We start from the raw sequence: 24,524 nt of genomic DNA, 5'->3' as shown, positions 1-24,524 counted from the left end.
AACAATTAAAAAGAAACCTTTCTATGATTTCATTGTGAGGAGCTTGGGTATGTGCACATGCAAATACACAATCAGCTGGCAGTTTATTTGGTCCACCTGGTTCAATCTAATCCTGCAGTCCTGCTATAAATCCTTCGTCATGATGCTTATAATGTTCCGTATTTTTGTTCAGACTGCAGATAGAGGTGTTGATTCAACTTTATGGTCATTTCGGGAGCTGCAGTTTGTGTGCGGTTGCATTGTATTGTTTCTTATTGTTTTCTACCCAATTTATACCATGAAGAGAGGCTACATAACACAAACACCTTCCTGTGTAATGCAGTCCAGTTTGTCTCAATATAACTTTTTTTTATCTGTGCCTTTTGTAATGCACTTTCTAATTGCTGGGTTTGGTAAGGGGCATACAAATAAACCTTATTGTCATTATTATTTAGTTCCCGTGCTGCCTTGTGCGCGGCTCAAGTCCTTGTTTTGCCTCACTGCACAGAAGCCTGCAGCAGACATAACCAGGCTGGTGTAGGCTTCAGGCACCAGCACAGCATACATTCTATGCTGTGCTGAGATTAATCTTTGCAATCTTTGTTAATCTAATAAAATGTATAAATTCCGACTGGTGGTGGATAGAGATAGAGCCAGAAATGGAAAAAAATGGAAAAAGAAAAAAGTGTGAAATATGGTGAGAGTTGGGGGAGCTGAAAGGAAGATAAGAATCATCTTGGAACACAGGTACAGACAAATAATTTCCCTGATGAGATTAGGAATTTGAAATAATATTAGTCACGCAGGAACCCTGAGACACCGCGTTCATTTTCCATATCCCCTTCTATCTCGGAGCCTTTGTTTCCCAGCCTCATTAGCAGCACAGTTTTATATCTTATTACATCAGCTGCTTATTGGTGAGAATCAAAGCCAAATCTGTACCGCTGCGTTCTCTTTCATGTTTGTCCCTTTTGTCCCACTTCGCCCCCCATTCCTCCCTCCCATCTTCCATCTCCCCAAAGTATGGTAAGATTTTTTTTTTAATGACAGCTGAGAGGATTCCAGAGATTTAATAGGAAATTGCGACTGTCGCTCAAAGAATGTGGGATTATTTGACAGAAAAAAAGGGGGGATGGTGGGGGTACAAGAAGAAGAAGAAGAAGAAGCGTGAGATTGAGGGACATCGGGAGGAAGAAGAAAATATCCTGGTTTTGTTCAAACAAAGACATTAACTGGTTTTTGCATTTAATAGCCAGTGGCTTGACTCCAGGAGGCAGCCATTCACACAGCCATTTGTGCGCACACTTTGTGCACACACACAGCACACACTGGACGTCTGCAGTCAGTAGATTACAGTGTTTCTGATGAGGTAAAGCCGTTCGCCTGCTTGTGCACTGGGTTTCTTTGGTGGATGTCTGCACATTACATGTATAATTGTACATTATTTTAAGCCTCCCAGTGGACAGCTACATTTCCTTTAAATGTTGCCGTCAGTGGATGTGATCTGGATCGAGCCTGGCAGCCGCTATGTCCTGTTCATTAGGCTGAAACACAAGCAGTCTCCCATGGAGAGTTATGTTTACCGTCAGCACCAACAAGCTCACACACTGTGATTATTACCATGGAGACCTATGCTATGGGCCGATGAGCATAACAGCACATGGTGGAGATTGCACCCTGATAATGCTAATGGGATGGAAACATGGGTGGAATATTCCCTAAAATGTGGCATGGTGCAGTTTGGTGAATGGGACGTGAAGAGAGGAATGTTGGTGTCCGAGGGGATAATAAGGTGAGAGTCAGTGTCTGTGCTCAACATCGCGGCTGCTGGACGGCTCAGGCTCCTTCAGCCTGAATACTGAGCTGTGTGTCTGCAGGAGGCTATCAGGAGCCTGGAACACACGAAGAGTGCTACTCCCACCTACTGGACAATCACAGAACAGAAGCACACCCACACATCTCTCTCTCTCTCTCTCTCCCGCTGTATGTGTGTGTGTGTGGGTGTGTGTGTGGGTGTGTGTGTGTGTGTGCAAACGTTGATGAATATTATAGAATTTAGTATCTAGAATTAGTTATTAAATTGTACTCATTACCGAATGAGAAATCTAAGCCTGTTTCTTCACATCTATTCTATCACACAGCAAAATGATTGTTGTCTAAAATGTCTGTTCTTCTCGACAGACCAGTCACCAACACTGCACCAACTACAACCATCTCAGATTGTACTTATTGAACTAAATCCACATCTAGTTTTACACATGAGCACACAACAATGTAAACATGTGAGACCAACCTGCACATGTGCAGACTGATCATGGTATACAGTCTGAGTTAATGGCTGTACACAAACTACAAATGATGGCATGTAATGTATGGCATTATTAGCAATGCTTTAAAGTTAGGGTTGATTCTATTTTAGTGTATATACAGAAAATTGTAAAATAATTACATATAACTGAAATAAGTAAACATGGCAATAAATATATAAATGAATATAAATATATAAATGAATATAAATATATAAATGAGTCAACATAGTTAAATAAATAAATACATAGGATTTTATGTTAGAATGATGTTTTCAAGAGAACCTTTATTTATTTCAGGCGACCTTTGTTTCCTGTTGCTGCATTTATTTCCCAGCTATTTATACTTCCATCTGTTCTACTGAAATGAATGGGGCCTGGTTATCCAAGAGATTCAGACCAAAACAGCACCAGCACTGTTTCTGCACGACCACTGTGATTCCAGCTGGAATCACAGTGGTCGTGATCCATCGCTCATGTGTCTTCCGAAATGAAACTATATTTAAAACAAAGCAGAGGAGGCCGAACCAGCCCTTTCTAAGTAAATACACACTCTCTGCTGAACAGATACAGACTCATTTAAGTGAGTTAGCTTTCAGTCCATGTGTATGTTTGTATATTTTGTGAAGATCGCTCCCTTCCCTTAAATTAATTCCCTCCACACATCTGATCTTGAGGTGCAAACTGTGCACTACATATCTTTAACCAGCCATCTTTGATTTTAGATTACATTAGCCTCTTTTGTCCCGACTTCATTTAATATACATTGCGGGTAAATGGCTTTCCAGCTGTGATGATGAATAAATCCTGGAAATCAGTTTTCTGTTTGTACCCTTGTATGCATCGATGAATATAATAATCAAACTCGTTCCTTTCCATCCAGTAGCTTTATTATTCTTATTAAAGTAATGTCTCACTTGTAAAGAAAGAAATTATAGGTCTGAGTTATTTTAATAGGTGCCAAACCTTTACTGGAAGATATTTTACAGTGGTATGTGTCCATTGTTTTAATCTGCTGTTCAGTTCAGCTGTTTCATTTGGAGTCACCAAACGTAACAGTTGTACATTTCTTTTAGATTTCAGGTTTTGTGTTCTTTATTCAGATGTTTAGAGGGACTGCCATCCAGTTAGTCTTTTTGTCGAAAAGTTTCATTTTTCCCACTGTACACCTGTGGATATCTGTGGCCTGGTTTAAAAAAAGGTTAGGGTTAGAACCCTTACCCCCCTAACCCAGTTTATAAATTATTTCCCATGCCTTCATGGGTACACTAAAAGTTTACCAACAAGATCCAGGTAGAGTTCATCACATCTGTGGCAGGTTGGATGGAAGTTGCGACTTGTCTGGACACCGAAGAGAAACCCTACAGTGAGCCATAATAACCCAATTAGAACATATCTGAATGGACTCCTACACTCTACCTTCACTAGGATTATTGCCAATGCATATGGGAAAGAGAATGAGGACAATGTCGTACAGCTCACAGAGGTTTGCTGTGGATGAAAAAAAGGTCTGATGGTCTAGAACATTCCTGGTTTGGAGGTTTGGAATTTAGAATTTTGGACTTACCACAGTTGAACTTTCCCATGTCCCTCGCAGAGTTGTTCTTGTCAGGATACTACCCTCACACCCTACATTAAGTCATTTGTTAACATGTATTCTTCTTGGTCCAGCTCACAATCTTCCTAGAGGCTGCCCTGGTTATCAGGACAGCCACCAAGCACCTGGAGTCGGACATTTCAGACTTTATAGATGCAGACATGAGACACATCCATATGTTTCACATGTTTACAAAGTAAGAGTGGTCTGTAAATGATCTGTCTTTATACAGCATTTATATCAAGTGTGGTTGACTGTATTTGCATTACTAACAACTTTATACTTCTACTTCATTACATCTCAGAGAAATTTGTTGCAATTTCTACTCCTCTACATTTGTCTGACAGCATATAGTGCATAGTTAATAGTTCAATTTTCAGGTTTTGATTCCTGAAAATTATAGACAGGAAGGGTATGATATTGTCATACCCTTCCTGTCCATCACCATCTCCAAATATTTTTGATATGATAAAATATATTATTATAGTAAAGGAATCTTCCTCATATGGGCAGAGGAAATCTGTTTATTTCTGTAAGCTAAATACAACCTTGAATTAGCTGTAAAATGCTTTCTCACAAAGTATAACACAGGCTTTCTTTCTAAGTGGATGAAAAGCTGGGTTACAGATTTGTTTGTACTGTACTACATTGTGCTTAAAGACATGTTTTTACTTATGTGAGTATTTGTAGTGGAGTATTTTCAGTTTGGTGTTGCTGTTTTTACATAAGTAAAAGGTTCTGACCTCTGACTATGGTGCCATACCTTTAAAAGCCTTTTTCCCCCTACAAGACACTGAACTGATCATGACATAAGATGCTTATTGCGTCTCCAGTTATTAGTGACACTGAGGAGAAATTGCAATGCAAAACACTACTCACAGCACCAAAAAAAGTTCTGCTGGTGTTTCCACTGTTTAAGGCTCGCATTCCGGATTCATTATAGCTGTTTTAGGTACCTGATTGTGTCAAGTGAATATGGCATCTGACATTTGTATTGTATGTATGGTTGTGGGTGTTATGGTGGCTTCAGTGGTTAGCACTGTCGCCTCACAGCAAGAAGGATTCTGGGTTCGAAGCTGCTATGTGGAGTTTCCATGTTCTCCCTGCAGACCTATGCCTGAGTGGGTTTTCTCCCCATACACTGGCTTCCTCTCACAATCCAAAGAAATGCAGTTTAAGTTATTGGTGACTCTTGATTTCCTGTAGGTGCGAATGCGAGCAACAATGGTTGTTTGTCTCTGTATTCCTATGTTTTGATGGACTTTCAACTGCCTCCCACCCTTGTGACTCTCAAAGGAAAAGCTGAATGGATGGATGGTTGGATAATTGTAATTAGTTTAAATACAGATTGACTTAATGATTTCAATATTTTAATAAATTGTCCATATTGTTTTATTTGGATGTCCCTCAATTCTGATGTGGGGGTCTTTGATGATCCTAGTGAGGCCAGGGTCCACACGGCAGCATTGAGTAGTAATGCTTGTGTCTGTTAGGCCAGAGTGAAGCTTTGCATGATAAGCATATAGCCGAGTCTGTAATATAATCACTTCTCTGTATTGATGTAATGTTTTAATTTTAGAGGCTGCCATGGACGGACAGGAAGAGATCGCTCAGTGGTCATACACGTGAGAATCATCAACAAACACAATGTCTTTACTGTCCCACACACATCACTCATATGTTTATATTAACCAGCTGCAGTGGTACTTTTACCCTTGAGCTTAGATTTCTTAGCTCTGGACATCTTTTTTACTTCACTAAGCATTCTACATTGTGTTGAGTTGAATTTTTTTTTTTACATTGTTTCATAATATCATAGATGCACACCTTTTTTAATGGATTTCAGGAGCAGACCATGGTGCTAAACTAAGTCAACTGTTTAGTTTTTTTTATCTAAAAACTAGGAAAACATTTACATGTTTTTTTGGGTATGATAAGGTCTCTGGCTCTATTTTGCAGTGTAAACCCAACATGACCTTTGCTCAGTACATTATATCCTGTGAGGCCGTCTTGCAGTCTATTGTTTAGTATGCTGTAGAACTACTTCCCCAGGTTGCTGCTGACACTTGTGCCTTGGTAATTGTTTGGGTCAAATTCATTTCTATTTTAGAAGATTGCTTTGATAATTCCTTTGTTCCAAATGTCAGGGAAATACCCGATGCTCAGAACCAGGTCGAATAATTTTGACATTTCAATGCACTTTTGGTTGCAAAATGTCAGCATTCCTCTTAGAATACTATGATGACCACTGACCCTGTTTGGTTGTAGGGCCATTAGCTCTTACTTGGTACTTTGATTTTATGTATTATGGGTTCCTCAAATTATTTGAGTTAATGGACTCTATTTACACAGGATGGTGCTGCACATGCTGTTCTTCGGTCCAAATTCAGTGATTGCTAATATTGGAGGTACACCTCTGGGTGGTCAACTTCTCTCCATTATTGGCCTGTTAGACTCCATGCTTTCTCCTAGATGTCTGTTGTCTGTGTCAAACAGAGGGCTAACTTTACTTGGCTAACTATCGTCTGTGATACTTTTTCTGATTGGATAAATTCAACACATTGTCCAAAAAAATGTCACTATCTCATACAGCCTGATTCAAATTCAATCAATCATATTTTATTTGTATAGCTCATATTCACAAATCACAATTTGTCTCATAGGGCTTTAACAAGGTGGGACATCCTCTGAATTTAACCCTCAACAAGAGTAAGGAAAAAAATAAAAAATAACTTTTAACAGGGTAAAAAGAAGGTAGAAACCTCAGAGAGAGCCACATGTGAGGGATCCCTCTCCCAGGACGGACAGAAGTGCAATAGATGTCAAGTGTAATGGAGAACATCAGAAAGATAAGGGTATTTGCAGCATTGATTAGAATAAACGGGGTGTAGCATAATGGAAGGTCAATGATAGGATTCAGGTCATCCTTACTGGGGAGACTAACACATTTTGGGTTTTGACATACAGCGAGTGGTATTTGCTGCCAGACACCAGGGTAAACTGAGTGCTGTGTGGTTTAAGTAACCCAAACTTCCAATGCAATGGGCAGTCTGAAAATCATTGTCCAGGGCCACCTCCCTGCAGGTGGTGGGGTTGAATCCAATCACATAAGCAGTAGCACAACTGCAGGGTCAAAAGGTAAGATGGTAGACTTGTAGGGAATAAACTCGCCCTGTTGGATTCCTGTGGCTTTCAGGAACCTACCAGCCGTTTGGGGTCCAGCTGGTATTTCACAGCTGTCAAATGATGTACATTCCTTCCATTGTCTTTGGATTTCTCTTTAGCCACGCAACACCTTTCCATGTCCCAAATCACAAGCTCTATACTGTGCTCTATCACTACAAAAGGTATAGACTGGCACCTGCAGACAGTGTGGCCCATATCGGAACACAGAAACAAGGCACAGCTAATATGAAAGCACCATTTACTTCCCATCTACAGAGATTGTTAAAAAGGGATGGCTAGAAGCAAAAAGAAAAAAACAAGAAATAAAAATGTCCAGTTCCTCTTTTGTTTTCGATAATTCATTTGCAAATTATATTAAATGATTCATTGGTCAGTCTATAAATTGACAAACTACATTGAATCTTTTTCCCATAGCCTAAGGGGACTTTTTGAAAATAGTTATTCTCTTTTTAATTGAAAGACATTCAATACCAAAATTTAGATTTGTTGTTGTTGTTTGTCTGTTGTTCAACAGTAGACATTTTAATCATATTCCTGTCTCAGTTCATGTTCTCATGTATGGTTAGTGTTTCATTAATTACACATAGTGAACCATGGTGTTATGTCAAGCGAAGTGTTTGCACTGTCACCTGTTGTTAAAACCTCGGTCAAGACAGCATCTGCATTTGTTTTGGAAACTGAGAGAGCGATTCCTGGGCGCATGTACCAAAGTTATTATGGGCAAATGGAACATCCCACCTGAGACGATACCAAGTCACTCAATGAATAGGGGCTTAAAGCTGGCTGGATTATCATACCACACAATTACACACAGCTGTTTGCAGGATGAGGTCATTTTATCGTAATTCTCATTCTGATCTCATCCATCTTGTTTGTAAGAGACCTGAAGTTGGCGAGGAACAGACTCTGGAGCGCTGGTCTGTACAGGTTAACCTTTAGGTTAGAGCAAAGCCCGGCTCTCTTCTCCCTCTGCCGTTTCTTCTCCCTCCAGCTTCCAGCCTGACTGCCGTAAATAGTTGCTCTTACTTCGCTGGCAATCTGTCCCAGTGACAGACATTGAGAATAGATTATAGAAAAAGCCAATTTTTTCTTTTGCTGTTGTTGGTCAAAAAGAGACAGCAATATTAAAATAAGACTGTTTCATAACCAGTTAAAAACTCCTTGTAGGGGCTTTAATGTCTACATTGATATGATTTTTAGTACTTAAAAACAACAAAAGTATATAGATCAAAACTACAGATAAATCTGTGAAAAAAAAGGGACCTTTAAACTGTTAAGTAGTCTGCTGATGGTGGAATTTTATTCCTGGATTGAACATCATTATTATGTCACATCAGGGGAAATGGCATTGCTATAGTTACCTCTCAGCATGGTTTAGGCACACATCAGCACATTTGAGACCTGAATTGCCAATGTTAGCATATAGACAAATAAAGAGGGAGGGAAGGAGGGAGGGAAGGTGTCAGAAAGGTGGAAAGGCGGAGAGGCTTAGAGGAAAAGAAGTGAGAACAGTTTTTAAATGTATATGTAAAGGAAAATCCAGTCCATTTCATTCTGAAACCTGTCAAACAGTCTAGAATTCATGTCTGCTTCCTCTACTCTACATAGTATAATGCAAACTCTTTTATACAGCACCAGATCCCCTGCAGAAAGTAAAAGCAAAAGTAGCCAGTATGTGCATTTGAATCTTCTAGTACAAAGACACACACAAGCATTTTACTTCCAATTCAAGTCATTTAGCGTGAGAACCACTCCAGCGGAGTAGGCCCCCATGTTGCCTTGGCAACCATATCCAAGCAGTATGGAGGATGAAGATGGATGAGCGGGAGAGAGAAGGATGGAGCGAGGTGGAAAAGTTGAGGCGTAACAGCAGGAAACAAAGAAAGAATCAGACAGATCTTTAAAGGGATAGTTCACACAAATATCAAAATTCACTCATTATCTACACACCACTATGCTGATGGAGGGGTGGGTGAAGTGTTTGAGTCCACAAAACATTGGACCCACATATTTCAGATAGCCCGTCAGATTCAGACCTGAAAAACCCTGAAGGGAACTAACCTGCCCATTTTTCTGCAGACTCCGATAGAAAACAGGGACTTAGAGCCCTGCTGCCAAACATCACAAACTCCACAACAGACCCTGAAGTGACCATCTCTGCCAGCGGGCCTTTTGATAAGACGTCAACGGTCCTGGCCAACATTTTAGCCTGAGTTAGGGGTAGAGGTGTGAATCTTCACTAGCCTCACAATTCAATTCAATTAGATTCACCAGTCAACGATCCAATGCCTCTAAATTTATCATATTGTATATTGATACAATCAGTCAGATACATCTGAACTCCCTTTTATTTGGTATTATAGACTGTTACTGCTATTACAAGTGTGCACTATTTGCACAACAATGTTTTCAATTCTAAAATCAGACCACAACAGTTTAGTTATTTTGATGCTGTCCACAATGATTTGACGTTCATTCAGTTTAGACATGTGCTGCACCTAAAACTTAAAATGAGAAAGAATTGATTGTAAGATTTTGGTGTTTAAATGAGTGTCACATAAATTATAGAGCAAATCAAACAACTTCAATTACTTTACAGGTCCAAATAACTTCTGATTAGTGCTGGTCTTTATTCTTGAAGTGTACAGTGAGCACAGGCAAGCAGGGGAGTCTGGAAGGAGGACACTGTCATGTAATCATGTAAACGTAGAGCAGAAACTTAAAAGACGTTTTCCAACATCTTGTGGAATCAATACACTTTTTAAGTTATTGTTACATTGTATTTTTTATATTTGATGACAGATACAGTGACAGATAGATCGGAAAAATAGGAGTGTGAGAGTAATTAGTTTCTAACATAAAAGCCGTTTCTCTCTGTGTGCCTTGACCCAAGATGATGAACATTTTATTTAACAAAACCCTGTGAATATCTACCCTATTTCTGGGGGTAGATATTTCTTTTCTTTAGTCATTGCTCTGCAAGAATAATATTCTCAACAGGCTGGCAGCTTTAGTAATGGAAAATGGCTGCAGGAGCTGCACTGCCATCCCTCCACTCATGTGTAGTACATAATGGGACGCCTCCACCTGTATTCAGCCCATAATTCGTTAACCCATGGTTAGTTGATACAATTTGCACCACTAGAGTGATTTGTCCAATCTTGTTGGTCAGTGACAAATGAGGCAACCAGTAATGGATTTTACATGAATATAGCTGTGCTCTCCTTGATATTAGACCCTGCTTTGGAAGATTACACTATTAGTCTATGGTGATGAGATCACTGCTGGGGCAGGCAGTTTAATAGGGAGGGGGACATTATAGACAGAGTGGATTAAATAAAAGGGAGGGAACGGGTGCAGATAGTTGTCACTGATGCCCACCAATAATCACTGTGGTTCAATAAGGTAATTCTGTTGGTTGCATGCATTGGGCCTTGATTAACCCACAGAAGTCTACGATGTCGTAAACAACCTTAAAGGACATAGACTAAATATCTCTGCGACGATGCATGCAAGAGACTCAATTTTTATTATCAGAAGGTAACGTTATGCCGTTCCAATAAGGGCTGTGTGGCGATCATATACCTTTCAGAATGTTTTTATTCCAGCCTTGAACTGCCTTTTTGGATACGTACTTCCATAATGACAAATCCAATACTGGATGTTTTCTACGATTATTTATCCATTTGTCCATGTTGAAGACAGTTTTTGTTGTTGTTAGCATGCTTGTTAGCGGTCAACCGGCCATCCCACAATGTCTTGGGTTGAGTCTGTCAACCAATCAGAGGCTTTGTTCCTGACTTGTCGACCAATTAGAGGCTGTGCTTCTAACTGGGCATGTGTATGGTAGCTCTGATCTCAAACACAGTGCAATTGAATAACATGAGTTTGAGCCCATCCTGGTATCTATAGAATAGTTGTAGTAGTAGTAGTAGTAGTACTTTTGATGTGGCCCTCTGTCTCATTGCAGATAGAAACTGCTTTGAGACATGGCAAAACTGTTTGTATGAATGTAGTGGTCAAAAGTTTGCGGTGACAGTTAAATGCCAATCAGGTATACCACATATATCCAGAATAAACGGGACGGGAGGCTGACGATTCCAAAAATAGACAATTTATTCAATTCTGACACATAAAAAAAATACTGATTAAACAGTAAACAGTGTGTATGGGATCATAAATTAATAGAGGAGGGTCTCTCATTTACGGAGCCAATAACACACACATTTTTAAGCCATTACACTAGGATTGCACAATACCCGTCAACAATATTACACGTTGCCCATTTAACCAAGAACAAAATAAAATAAAACAAGGAAACCAGAAATCAAACAAATGAACCAGAAGCAAAAATAATTTTAAACAATCAATCAATCAATCAATCACATTTTATTTGTATAGCCCATATTCACAAATCACAATTTGTCTCATAGGGCTTTACACATCAATAACACCTTTGGTCCCGTTCATGCAGACTCCGGTGGATGTTAGTGACATATCTTCATTTGTGTACCTTTGTGTCATCAGGTGTTCCAGGCTTTTAATTGCAATAGCGTTACAAGCCGAACCTGAGGGTACACTGAGGCCAAAGGTAAATCTGACTGTCTACTGGCTTGTATGGCAGTACTATGAAAGCCATGTAGCCCGCTCAGTAGATCAGACATCATTACCTCTGTGCCTTTTTAAACTAACAAGGTGTGACATCCTCTGCCCTTAACCCTCAACAAGAGTAAGGAAAAACTACAAAAAACCCTTTTAACAGGGTAAAAAGAAGGTAGAAACCTCAGAGAGAGCCACATGTGAGGGATCCCTCTCCCAGGACGGACAGAAGTGCAATAGATGTCAAGTGTAAAGGAGAACATCAAGATAAAGGTATTTACAGCATTGATTAGAATAAACATTTTGAAGCATAACTGGTAGTCAATGAATTGATGGATTATTTTCAGTTATGGTCGAGTATCTGAGGAGAAATATTATATATCGAGCAGTCCTGCTGCAATCATAGTCTATGGTCAGCAGCCACCACGATCATGATCCACCATCAAGATCGGATGCCACTATAGTCCACAGTCATCGTCCACTGCCGCCATTAGGATCCATCATCAGCTGCCACCTTGGTCGTGGTCCACCACCATTATCAGATGCCAACACGATACAGGATCCACCATACTGGATCCACCATTACGATCTCTGATACGCGATCCACAGATCATAATCCGGGATGTGGCTGCAGCCGCGGCCCTGGATCTGCGGACGATAAGGCAAAGGGACTCCGGGGAAGAAGTCAAGTCAGTAACATGTATTGATGAGATATTAAACAAGAGGCAAAATAATATAAATTAAACCTTAATGTGGGAAAAAACTGACGGTGAATATCCTGCCTGAAGGCAGCCCTATGAAACAAACAGATTCAATCTCGGTTTTTATCTTTTCTTCTGTCTTCGTGGTATAACTATTTATATACTCATGGGACTTCACTGCAGTGTAAATTTTCTGGCTGTCCTGAAAAAAAGTTGGTTGAGGTTATACAAGCATTATTACACAAGTGGACCAGGCGAACCAAAAATAGGAAAAAATGGCTTGGACTCCAGAGAGTTAAGTCTTGCTGGAATATCTTCCAACCTGTCGGATGGAGCTGTGTCTGGCTGGACCGCAATGAAATGGCTGGACTGGGGGAAATGAAAATCTGTACGTCCCAGGAAATTTTATTTCTAACCCTGATACAGCACATTATTTTGATATCATGTGTCTTTATGAAGAGATGAGAGAGATCTTTGTAGATATGTGTGTGTGTGTGGATCAAATAAACCCAGGAAGAGAGGACGATGAAAGAAGTCTTTTATTGCAAGGGTATTTTAACTGAAATTATACTTAAAGATACATGCACACTCAGCTATACATTGCATGGCCATTATTGTTGTATCAATATCTCATTAAAACTGTGTTGTTTCTAGCAACAAACACACTTTCCAGGTATTATTTGTCAGGTAAAAGCAGCCTGTGTTCTGCTGTACAGTGATCAGTTGGGGCTGATCGGTGCATATGTTAAGGTTGAAGTGGACTTCTCAGCTACGAACAAACAGCACATTAAACACCTATACAAGTGAAATCAAAAGCTTTATTTTCCATTCAAAACCATCACTATATAAGCGATCAGTATTCTGTTCTACACATTGTAATACATGTAATGTTTTTCTTGCAACTTTTCAAAACAAATAATCACATCCATTGTGCAGATGTGTAAAGGCAGGACTGCTGTTTTTGAATCATATCATCCCCTTTCATGTGTTCCGCAGCCACCACAATTGCTTCTCTAGAGAGGCTGTCAGAGGATGTCAGAGAGGCAGTGGGATTCAGCCAGAAGGAGGGTATGAATGTAATTGTTCTAAACAGGACTCTTTTGTCATCACACATGGTTGGACAACAGCTTATAGAGTAGTTCTTTTCTTTAAGTGTAATGTACATGTGACCCCTGGGATGTCTTTGATGTAAGTACAGGAGGAGTTGAATAATTAAAGCCTAGAGTAGGCGTGGGTCAAAGTGCCCCAACAGACTGGTTTGTTTCAATTAGGAGAGACTTTGATTCAACGTTTTAACAACATTTATTGACATGCGCACAGAAAGTGATGTGAATGTTATAGTCTCTGGCATATTAGACCCCTATGTGATGTCATCGGGATTAAGAGGGGGTGGAGCAGAGTTTAGTGCAGGAGTCTTGTTGAAAGTAGTCCGCAATCAGCTGCCACCACGATCAGATGCAACCATAATCCACAATCCATCATCATGATCCACTGACACTATTTGGATCCATCATCGTGTTCTACCATCAGCAACACGATACAGGATCACCGATGGGTTGAGGATCCAGATGAGGTGATGATGATTCTGCTGGAGACTGGAGGAGATTTGAGTGGAGGTGGGCAATGCGCGTCGCTGAATGACGGCTGACTGCAGAAGAGAGGATCTGATTGGCCATTTAGAAACGCCCACAATCAACTGATCAATGAGTAGGTAAAGTCTTCCTGACTGAACTTACGCTGAGCTTCATTTCAATCATGGTCACATCACATCAGTTCTATAAAACAAATTCAAAGCTGATGCGTCTTGCTACAGCAGGCTGGTGCACTGGAAGTATGCTATCAGTGAGTAACGAAAAAACTATACACAAGTTAAACCCTTTTTCCCCCCCCAACAGAAAACACCCAAACTACTAACAGTGCCAGAGCAAACCGCAAATGATAATAAGCACATATCAACAGGTGAACTCCCACTTCACCAGTGACTGGGGACCAACAACAGCCGAAGCACTAAAAATTAGTGGTGCACCGATGTATCAGCCGTATATCAGTAGCGGCCGATATTCGCCTCGTTTACTGCCATCGGCGTATCGGTAATAAACTTGACTTTCACCGATAACATTGGCCGATGTTCATTGGTATGTTTTCTGCAGCCTGCCAATCTGGCATCCAGATTATGGTACACTGACGCCGGGTTTACACCGGGCGCTGAAGCGCCGCGCAGCGCAGCGCCAAGCAAAGCCAGGCGCCTCCCATCCACCCCCTGTTAAACCTTTGTGCGGTTCACATGGGCTGCGATGCGCCGCGCGCAGCGACCTTCACCGATGGTTTCGGCGTGCGGCGGCGTATCGCGCCAGGAAACAGACTGAAAAATGATTTAAAACGATATAAATGACATATTTTATATGATATAAATGATCAAATATGCATCCCATACTTTGTATTCCCTTCTGTTGTCCTGGAGTTTTAATTTTCCCAATTTTCCCAATCACATAATTAAATGTCCCCCTCTGCCCATCCACTACAGCCACACAAGCAGTCATATAGATAAAAAGAGAGAGGGGGCTAAAGGCTTGCTTGGGGGGGCTAAAGGCTTGCTTGGAGAATACGTCATTTACCCCCGAAACCTCCTATTGTGTTGTGTTGCACAGCAAGCTAGTAGTAGCACTGCATCTTGACTTGAATTTATATGGCATTCCCTAAGGGTTTATGCTAGTGTTTTGTAAGGCTGCATTGCAAGCAACTGTTTACAGTTGAGATGATGTCTTGAGTAGGCCTGGTGATACTGTTAAATGTTTGGCTGAATAGGTGTCTATGTCCATCCATGGCATCTAAAGTTACACTTGTCACTTTTTCTGTTTTTCATATTATTCAAGTAATAAACAAATATCGGTATCGGTATCGGCTATCGGCTAGATTGTTGTTTTAAATATCGGTATCGGTATCGGCCAAGAATTTCCATATCGGTGCATCCCTACTAAAAATGATAAAACAGTAAATGAACACTATGCTTAATATACTAAAATACAAGAAGTAAAACAACATAAAATGAACAATATAAATGAATATAAAATAAACAGCAACCAGCACTTTGCATGTGAAATGAACACAGCACATTCTCATACCTCGCCACTGCCACTACTCCTGGACTGTTATGACCCTTTACAAAAGAAACAATAAATTGTTGGCAGACCCATAATTTGTAATTCAATCACTCTAGTAAAACTCCAACAAATTCAATAATTACATAAAGTTTGGCTTACCAAGAGGGCATGTGGACAGGCGTGATCACAGGAGCAGGAATGAATGCTGACAAAATGTGCTCCATGTGCTTCTTAACTGCTGAGGTGCTCTCAACTTAATTTGCCAAATTTTGCCTGGGTCCTACTACATACAGTATTGTCAACGCTGGCTGAAGAAAAGTAGCCCATCTTCTCCCCCATCCTTCATCCCTTATGTGTCTCATGATTGGTGATATTGGATGTTTTGACTTGTATGGATAAGAACTCTTCTCTCCCACTCATGCCCACTCATGCCTACTGGGGCGGCTGTGCTCTAACCAGAAGGTCGGCGGCTCAATCCCAGTCTTCCCCATCAAACAAAAATTGACCAAAACTAAAGGAGAAAGGATGAGGAAGTCTGGGCCAGCCCACAGGGACAGCGGGATCCAGAACTTCCTCCCCTAAACTAACAAACATTAATGTAATACTAAAGCTAGAAGACTAGACTAACAGACCTCCCGCCTCAAACAGAAAGAAACAAAAGAACAGAAACCACATTATTAATCATGATGCTGCTGCTGCTGCTGCTGCTGGGAGATATAGCCATAGATGTACTATGGGCAGAATGCGTGTGTGAAAGGATGAATGGCAATAAACTGTACGGTGAAGCTCTTTGAGTGGTCATCAAGCACTATATTAATACAGACCATTTACTGGACACATGTTACTTCAAAATACAGTAGTGACAGAGCCCTCAGTTAAAATTGAAATCCTTACGGAGCAACTAATTGCAGGCAAAGTCTTATTGAACAACCATAAAAGTTCTTTGAAAGTTTTCAAGTCTTTATTCACTAAACCTCACTACAATCCGATGTGTATCAATATACTGATTATATCCTAAAGAAACGCTGACATTTTTAGATTCTTACCTTCCAGGCATCTGTTGGTTTCACGTAATTCCATTTTCTTTCAATTTGTAGAGGTTGGTAACATGGCTGAGATGGCTCCATTTAGTTATCAAATAGTGTGAATGTCTGTAGTACGACATAAGTAGTACCAATGTTCATGGATGCCCAACACTAGTGTTACCTACTGAGAAGCAATGTGATAATTCTATATTTTTAAAGAAATCACCTGTCTGGACGAAAGGTAGCCTAAAATAAAACCGATATTGGAATAGTGAAGGAAATAGAAAACAGCTTGGTATTCATACACAATCCATTCATAGGAACTACAAGATGACTTTGAACATATTTACAGTCATGTTTAAGCAGCTACAGCTACAGTATGTGTTTGGCTGGGGAGAACTCTTGGCATGATATATCTCAGTGTTTTGGTTTGTTCATGTTGAATGGTATTAAACATAGCATGCTGCCCTCTTTGCTAGTTGAACCTTGGCTATTACATTTCAGGTTTGTTTCACATTGCTTTGTTGGTGCAGTTGGGTACCGACACTATGATTCCCATATCCCTCCAACATTGACAAACATTGAATCTGAAAATGAAGTCACTGTGAAGCGGTTTTCGACAGTTTAATAATAACCTTGGTAATGTCTACATTTAGCAACTACCAAACATTAGATATTATATTTCATCTGTTTGTTTCTCAATGGAATATTTTTTTTGTCTTTGTGATGCAGTTTTGTTTATTTCTGGGGCATTATCTATTTTTTGAGTACCAGGCATAACCAACCTGTATTTCCACTAAGAGTTGAGAAGCTGTGAGGTTGAAATCAGTCTGTGTTTGAATCAATATACCCAAATGAATAAAGGCTTTTAATATGACTCCCCCCAGCTGCTGTGTCCTGTTAATCAAAATATTTCAATCATGAGAGTTTCATGTCCATCTAACATTATGAGTGTGAAGATACACCTAGAATTATGTATCCCTCATGGCTGTATAATCAACAGACACCTAGTTCCATACTCCTGCTGCCCCTATTGGTAGACCACCATAGCAAACAAATGTCCCACTCAAATGTCAGTGTTTATGCCAAAATGCACCATATTTGACAGTGCACTTCCCCAGGCCATTAAAAACACACAATCCAAGCGTCATGTCGATAAGATGAACAGCTCATGAGATATGCGACAGACATTTATATATGCATGGCCTCATTATATCCCCTTTCATTTGATTTCCTACATCTTTCTGAATCATTTTGCTTGAATCAGATTGTTACACACACTACACGTGCAGAAGGCCTTAATTTAGATCTGGTCCTCACTTACTTGTCACTGTATTTCCACCCACTCACAGGCCCCTTGCCACTGCTCTGTCACATCCTTGCTGAATATGCCAGATAATTATAAGAAGCTTTCTTCAACTCCTTAAACTGCAAGCATTTTTATGCAGCAACAATGTCCCGATGCCTTGGTTGATTCATTCGAGAATATCTACATCTTTAATCTTGATCATACTGCTCCTCTCAAACACAGAAACAAAAGTTAAAATCCTTCCCCATGGCAAACTTGGACCTTCAAAAGAGAATACAGAAAATGTAAACATAAATTGAAGGCTAATAGTTACAAGTCCATCTTGACATCCTAAAAAGCCACCTGGTCTGCTATCAGGCTGCTATTAAAGGGAGGGTTGGTAATTTGTTTCTCATATTTGGCTGGTGCACCAGTCTGTCACTAACAGACCTGCCTGCCTGCACCCTGCCCTTGAGCTTACCACGAATGGCTGGAGTCTTCACAAGCCAGACAAGTATACATCCTGAAGCAGGGACGACAGACAGAAATTAGGGAGTGAGTCAAGACAAAGTCAGCCTCTTGCTGTTGTCAGGCAGTGGATGTTCATATAGGCATAGCTTTGATGAGAGGCTGATGGGAGGGGGTGGGATCGGGTGCATTTTTTTAGAGGGTGGACGGCTCTTTCTAGTTTTCCCAGGATTGCCAACCCTAGCTTTAAAAGAACAAGATCAGCCTATTTTTTCAGTTTAGATTTAGAAATGTCCTTAACTCAAGGTATTATGGTTATTGATCCTGATCCTTAGCTAAAGACCTTCTAAATTACTTTATAAAAAGACAAGACAGGACACTTGCATCCTGTTCGTCTAGCCACCACACCACACACTGCACTACTAATTTTCAGCCAATTTTCCTATCAGTCCTATACCACTGCCTCTCATCAAATCATCCTGCCAAATTATTATGTCCCCTAAACCCGTCAAAAATGTATTGCTTACGTTCAGTCCTTACAGCTTATCAATTATCAATTGCTTCTTGGTCAGTGATGTTTTTCCCACTTCTTTTACACATGCAACTGTTTAACTCCTGTCAAAAATATTGCCTGACTTGTCTTGTCTTTCTTATCGTATGTCATGACTCTGGACTCTGAGATCAAGAGTTTGGGTTTTTGTGGGACACCTTTTTAATTATGGACTCATTTTGTTTATTGACTCTTACATGTGTTCCTTGTGTTTTGGTTTGTGTTTGGAAGTTTTTTCCCCTGAGTTCTTCGCTTCCTGTTTTATTTTGAAATTATGCTCCTTGTGTTTAACTTCCTGTCTTTATCCTGTCTTTATCTTATCCTATTCTCAGCTGTTTTCTGAAACTCCCAATCTTTACAGCCACAGCCTCCACATGGAGACACATTCATGAGGGATTTTCAACTCCAGCCGAGCAAAACAGATGATGCCAATGTACTGAAGATGGTTCAGGGAAATAACGGAATAAATACACAATCGTTACCAATTTAAGTAGTGTAGTTCCTCAAGGGTCAACCTTGGGTCTGTTGTTATTTTCCATTTATGTTGCCCTTAGGTCAGATCATTACCAAACGTAAGTGTCATTGTTTTGCTTGCAATAGCCAGTTATTTGGCCCATTACAGTTCACTTATCCTAGCAGCCTTACGCAATTTGCCTGTGAATTTAAGTACTGAACTTCTCAAAATCTCTTCAAACTTAAAAATGACAAAACAGAAATTCATGTTGTCTGTTGTCAGTCTGCAATCCGGGATCTGTATCAAATAATCCTCAGCAAGTCGGAAGAAATATTGGTGTTGTATTTGATTTTTGCCATTGATTTTGATGTCGTACGTCTCCCACTTTCAGTTAATTTCAAAAACGGTCCTATCACTCGGGGACTGTGATATGTCACATTAGACAGTTGGGCAGGTTATCATGGCAAAGGTGTCACAGTCAATGAAATAATTTATGTGATTTAAAATTTCAGTTCCCTAAAAAACGACCTGCACTTTGAAACTGGTGTACTGAAACTGAAGGAACTAGTCTATACAAGGTGTTGTCTGTGCACTTTGTGTGTACAGTATGTGTGTGCAGTCATGAGTCTTCTTTCAGGATGCTGTAATGAAGATCCAAATGCAGCTGCTTTAATCACACACACAGGGAAACAGTAGAGGAGGGAAGAACAAGAGCCAAACTGAGTAACAGAGACAGGAGAGGGAGGGACGGAGGCATGGAGGGTGGGGTGAGTGACAGTTGGATGGGTTTTCTCATTGATAGTACGTTTACTGCTTATTGGGGCTTCATCAAGGGACTCTGAGCAGGACACAGGGGCTAGAGGTCAGGACTGCTGTGAAATAAAGTTGCAGTTTACTCTTCACATCACCTAGAGTGCGTGGTCATTTTTTTGGTGCTGTACATGCTTTTCTATCTGTAACCTTCAAAATTCACATCTGTTCGGCAGCTGAGAAATGGCAAACCTAAACCAGTGTTTAATTAATATTTTACTTTATTCTTCATTTATTTGCTTTAATTTCTTGTACAACTCGTACGATAGAACCAGCAACCTAATAAGAGTACATAAGTGGCACAATCAAACACTGCCTGCGTGTTCAGCTGCTGTAGCTGCGCTGCTCTTTAAGATATTTGAGGTAAATACGGAGATGCACAGCTTCATTGCGTAGTGTCCTGCCATGTATATTACACAACTTTTAAACAAGAAAATTCAGTAGTCAATCCGACATCTCAGCAGAAGCAGCAATGATGCTGTGACAGTAACGTGTGTACGATCCAAAACAATGCTGCTAAGGACTGACTGAGCTTGAGGACAATCCTGGCTAAAGCCTCACTAATATTAATTTAGTACCACTACGAAGAATATTAATAATTTATTACATTAATTTGATTGATCTCTGCATGTGTGTGTCTGTGTCTTTAAGATCTATTCATGTCTGACAGAGCTACACGGTTGAAAGAGAGGTTAGTTAGTAACATGCAAGATACATGCTGCATTCAATTTGTTTGATATCAGCAAATATTAGCAAGGCTCTCCTTTCACTGCTGTTGAGAAAAGCATTACATGCAGTGGTCTTCTCCGAGCAGGATGCACAGGAATCTCAGAGCAGCAGCTCCTGCCGCAGTGAAGAGTGTGGGCAGAGAGGAGAGCAAGACAAATGGACCGCTGGGATTTGGTTAACTTGGTGACATCGTGGATCATAGGCCACACAGGGACCAATGGCAGCTGATTGTTTGGTCTGTGTGCAGAGTTTAGATGTGAAACCTGAGAAATTCTGGAGAATTAAGTTCAGTTTAAATCAAACAATGAACAAAATTAGTTGTGGGGGTCCCTACCATGTATGATAAAAGCACTAGTCAAAATAGTTCCTGCGGCCAGAGAGGGGAATGTAGAAACCTGACTGGTACAAAGTGCTGACATAGGATGATTTAATGTAACAGACATTCCTGGCCTGGCTGGACTCACTGAGCCAAGATATAGGAAACCAGATACTATGACCTGCAGGTTGACCTTCACCCAACCTTCATACCATTAAACCTGAATTTCGATCAATAGGCTGGGTCAATCATTTACTTCTACTATTAATGATTGGGTTGATGTCGTTACCAGAGTTATGATCTCAAAATTTGCCTTCATATATTAATTCACAATGAAGCCATCTGCAGCCTTAGTTCCTTCATTTAATTCAATAATACTCAATTGGCTTTACTGAAAATGTAAATGAACCCACTCACTGTTAAAATCACACTCTCAATCTTATTCTGACATATGGTTAAGAAATTGGAAAATTCATGTTTCCCCATAATGGAGTACACAGCATTTTGGGGGGAAAATAATCAAAGTTAGTGTTATTTCATAATGCAGATTTAATGAGAGAATTTACTTCACTATTTAACTAGATACTGTAGTCTAAAATATTACAAGATAGCTCTCCATAATGCCAGAACCTCCTATTATTCATCATTAATAGAAAAAGTAAGAACAACCCCAGGTTCCTCTTCAGCACTGTCATAACTCCACTGAGCTGTCATTTCCGTTAGCTCTCAGCTTGACTTCATGAGCTTCTATGCTAATGAAATTATAACCGTCCAAGAAAAGAATTATCACCTCCTTGCTTTGAATGGCATAGATATATTGTCCAGTAAAGTCACTTTAGAAAGTAGCACCTGACTTATTAAATAGTTTCTTCATCTAAACCATCAACTTGTGTTTTATATCCCATTTTTATTAGACTGTTAAACTTGTATCAATTTCCATATCAAATCAGATCACTATATCGGTATTAACCAGAATTTAAGGTTGCAGTAATTAAACCTCTGCTTAAAAAGCCTGAAAACTCCTTCAGAATCCTTAAAAACGCTGTTGCAAATTAATTTTGTGACTATCTGTAGACTTTCATTTGGATTCAGAGCAACCTTTTTGTTACTTCAGGCAATGGTCTCTATACTTCTATTACAGAGACTTGAACATGTTATTGGGATGAAAGGAACAGCATCATGCGCCATTCGGTCGGTTTGTAAGTTATGAACAACCTGGAATCTATCTGTGCTATGACTTTTTTATACACAGAACATTTTGTCATGAAGTTCCACAAGGTTTTGTACTGGAACCAATGTTTCACTTTATGCTTCAGGAATGTCTTACAGACATACAGGCCTGCATGAAACTGAAGTCATTGTCCTTGGCCCTTAACACCCCAGAAAAAATTATCTGATAAGAGCATTGGATGGCATCAGCTTTGTCTGCTGTTCTGGGAATTTCAGACATATTCTTTGACTTAAAAATAAAATAAATATTCAAATCCAAAAAAATCCACAGTCCACAACTAGACGTCTAAAGAGAAACACAGTTAGCAAATGTGTTTTCTCCTGCTAAGCTGATTGAATTTAAGTGCTATAGATTTGCAGCTTGTGATTCCAAACCTCCCAAACAAGAAAACCACTTGTCTTTGTAGGGTCTGGGATTGTTGTCTCCATTAATGGAAATACATTAACAGTGCCTTACAAGACAGGAAATAAAAAGTGCTATGCTTGCTCAAAACTGAAACCAGCATTAATGGTGCGACGCCTGCGAGCTAGTTCAGGCAGCCAACTCGAGCTGCACTACTCCAATCATGTGACACACATCATGTGACATACCTCACTCTCGACAACCATCTATAATACACACCCACCTTATTAGGCGGTCTATTTAAGCAGAGAGAAATTTCCCATCATCCCCTTTGCTCGCACTGCTGCTGCAGTATTGCTACCAGTTGCTTCAGCCCCTCCACCACCCCAACATCCACCTGTAGGCTCCGACGGGGGGTTACAAGTATTTGCTCATATAGGGGAGTGATTAAGTTGGAGCCTAGACGCCAAACACTAAACCTGTTCTACTGTTGCAATAAACGTTTGAACGTGAGTTGTCTGACTGAACTACACAGATGTATGGTATTCAATATATTCCTGTTAATTCTACCTCTATCTTGAATCCTAAATCATTAAAGGCCCCATATTTTACACCTTTCTGGGATTTAATTTGAGGTATTGGTCCCCTACGATGATATATCAGTGCTTTAAAGTCGAAAAAACTGCTGCAATGTGTATTTCCATGTCCTCTCTTCTGCCTCTCTCTGGAGCTGCAGACAGAACAGGCTGTTTTCGCCTGCCTCTGATTGGCTGACTGCACTTTGAGTGACACGAGACTGGGCCTATCACCGGTCTCATTCTGGCGCATTCACTCTCTCTGGTAAACACAGCTGAAAGTCACACTATGTTTGGATAGCGCTATAGAAGACCAGCCACATATTCAAAGTCGGTTACAACAGGATGTTTCTGAACAGTAAGTTACACCATCCTCATGTTTGTTCAAGTTTTAGCAGGGCAGTCGGCCAATGTAGGAGTAACGTCCCGAGTTACAGTACGGAGTTTCACAACGGAGTTTCAATACGGATTAACGTAGACTTTACTCCGTACTGAGCACAGCCACACGGCACGTCAGAAGAAATAAAGCGTAACCACTGGTCTTGAACAGCAACGTTCTTCGGAGGAATGTGCACGGAAACATTCTCTTCCTTGCATCCCTCCACGCTGCAGTATTTCTTTAGAGTTGTTTGTTGTGGTTAGCCTGTGGTAGCTAACAAGCTGCTAGCTCAGCAACAAGTCTGCTTGGTGTTGCGTTCAGTGTGGAGGTGAGGGGGAGTGGGGTAGTGGGTTCGGAGGCTGGACTGATACCGGCTGGGTGGGGCTGAGAGATGAGTACAAACCTACATGACTCATATGGGGGAGGAAGTACGAAATGAGAAGTTTCGATAACATATTTCTTAGAATGGACTGAGTGAAAAAGTCTGCGGAGTGACTGTTTTCATACTTTGAGGGTCCCTACTGACCCCTTCAAGTCATTACGGATAGTAAAAGCCCAGAAAATGTATTTTACACAATATGGGCCCTTATATCATGACTGGGGTTTGCGCCACATGCATCTGCACATAGCCTGAGCAGAATTAATCTGCGGGCGTTGAGGTGGGTCAGAGAGCACCTCTAGCTGTACCAGGGGGTATCAGTGCTGCTGATGGCTGTTAGCTGATTGCCCTCCAGTTTAAAAGGCAGCTGACAGAGCTGACACCAGGGAGACCGAGACACACATGGAGAGTAGAGACAACACTTCCTGAAAAGGTTTTGTTTCTGGCTTTATGTTTAGTTTATGGAATTTATATTTGTTTATATTTGATTAATAAAAATAAAGGATGTT

The sequence above is a fragment of the Hippoglossus stenolepis genome, chromosome 7 (assembly GCF_022539355.2).
Source record: "Hippoglossus stenolepis isolate QCI-W04-F060 chromosome 7, HSTE1.2, whole genome shotgun sequence".
Lineage (NCBI taxonomy): Eukaryota > Metazoa > Chordata > Actinopteri > Pleuronectiformes > Pleuronectidae > Hippoglossus > Hippoglossus stenolepis.
Note: the sequence above shows the minus strand (reverse complement) of the source record.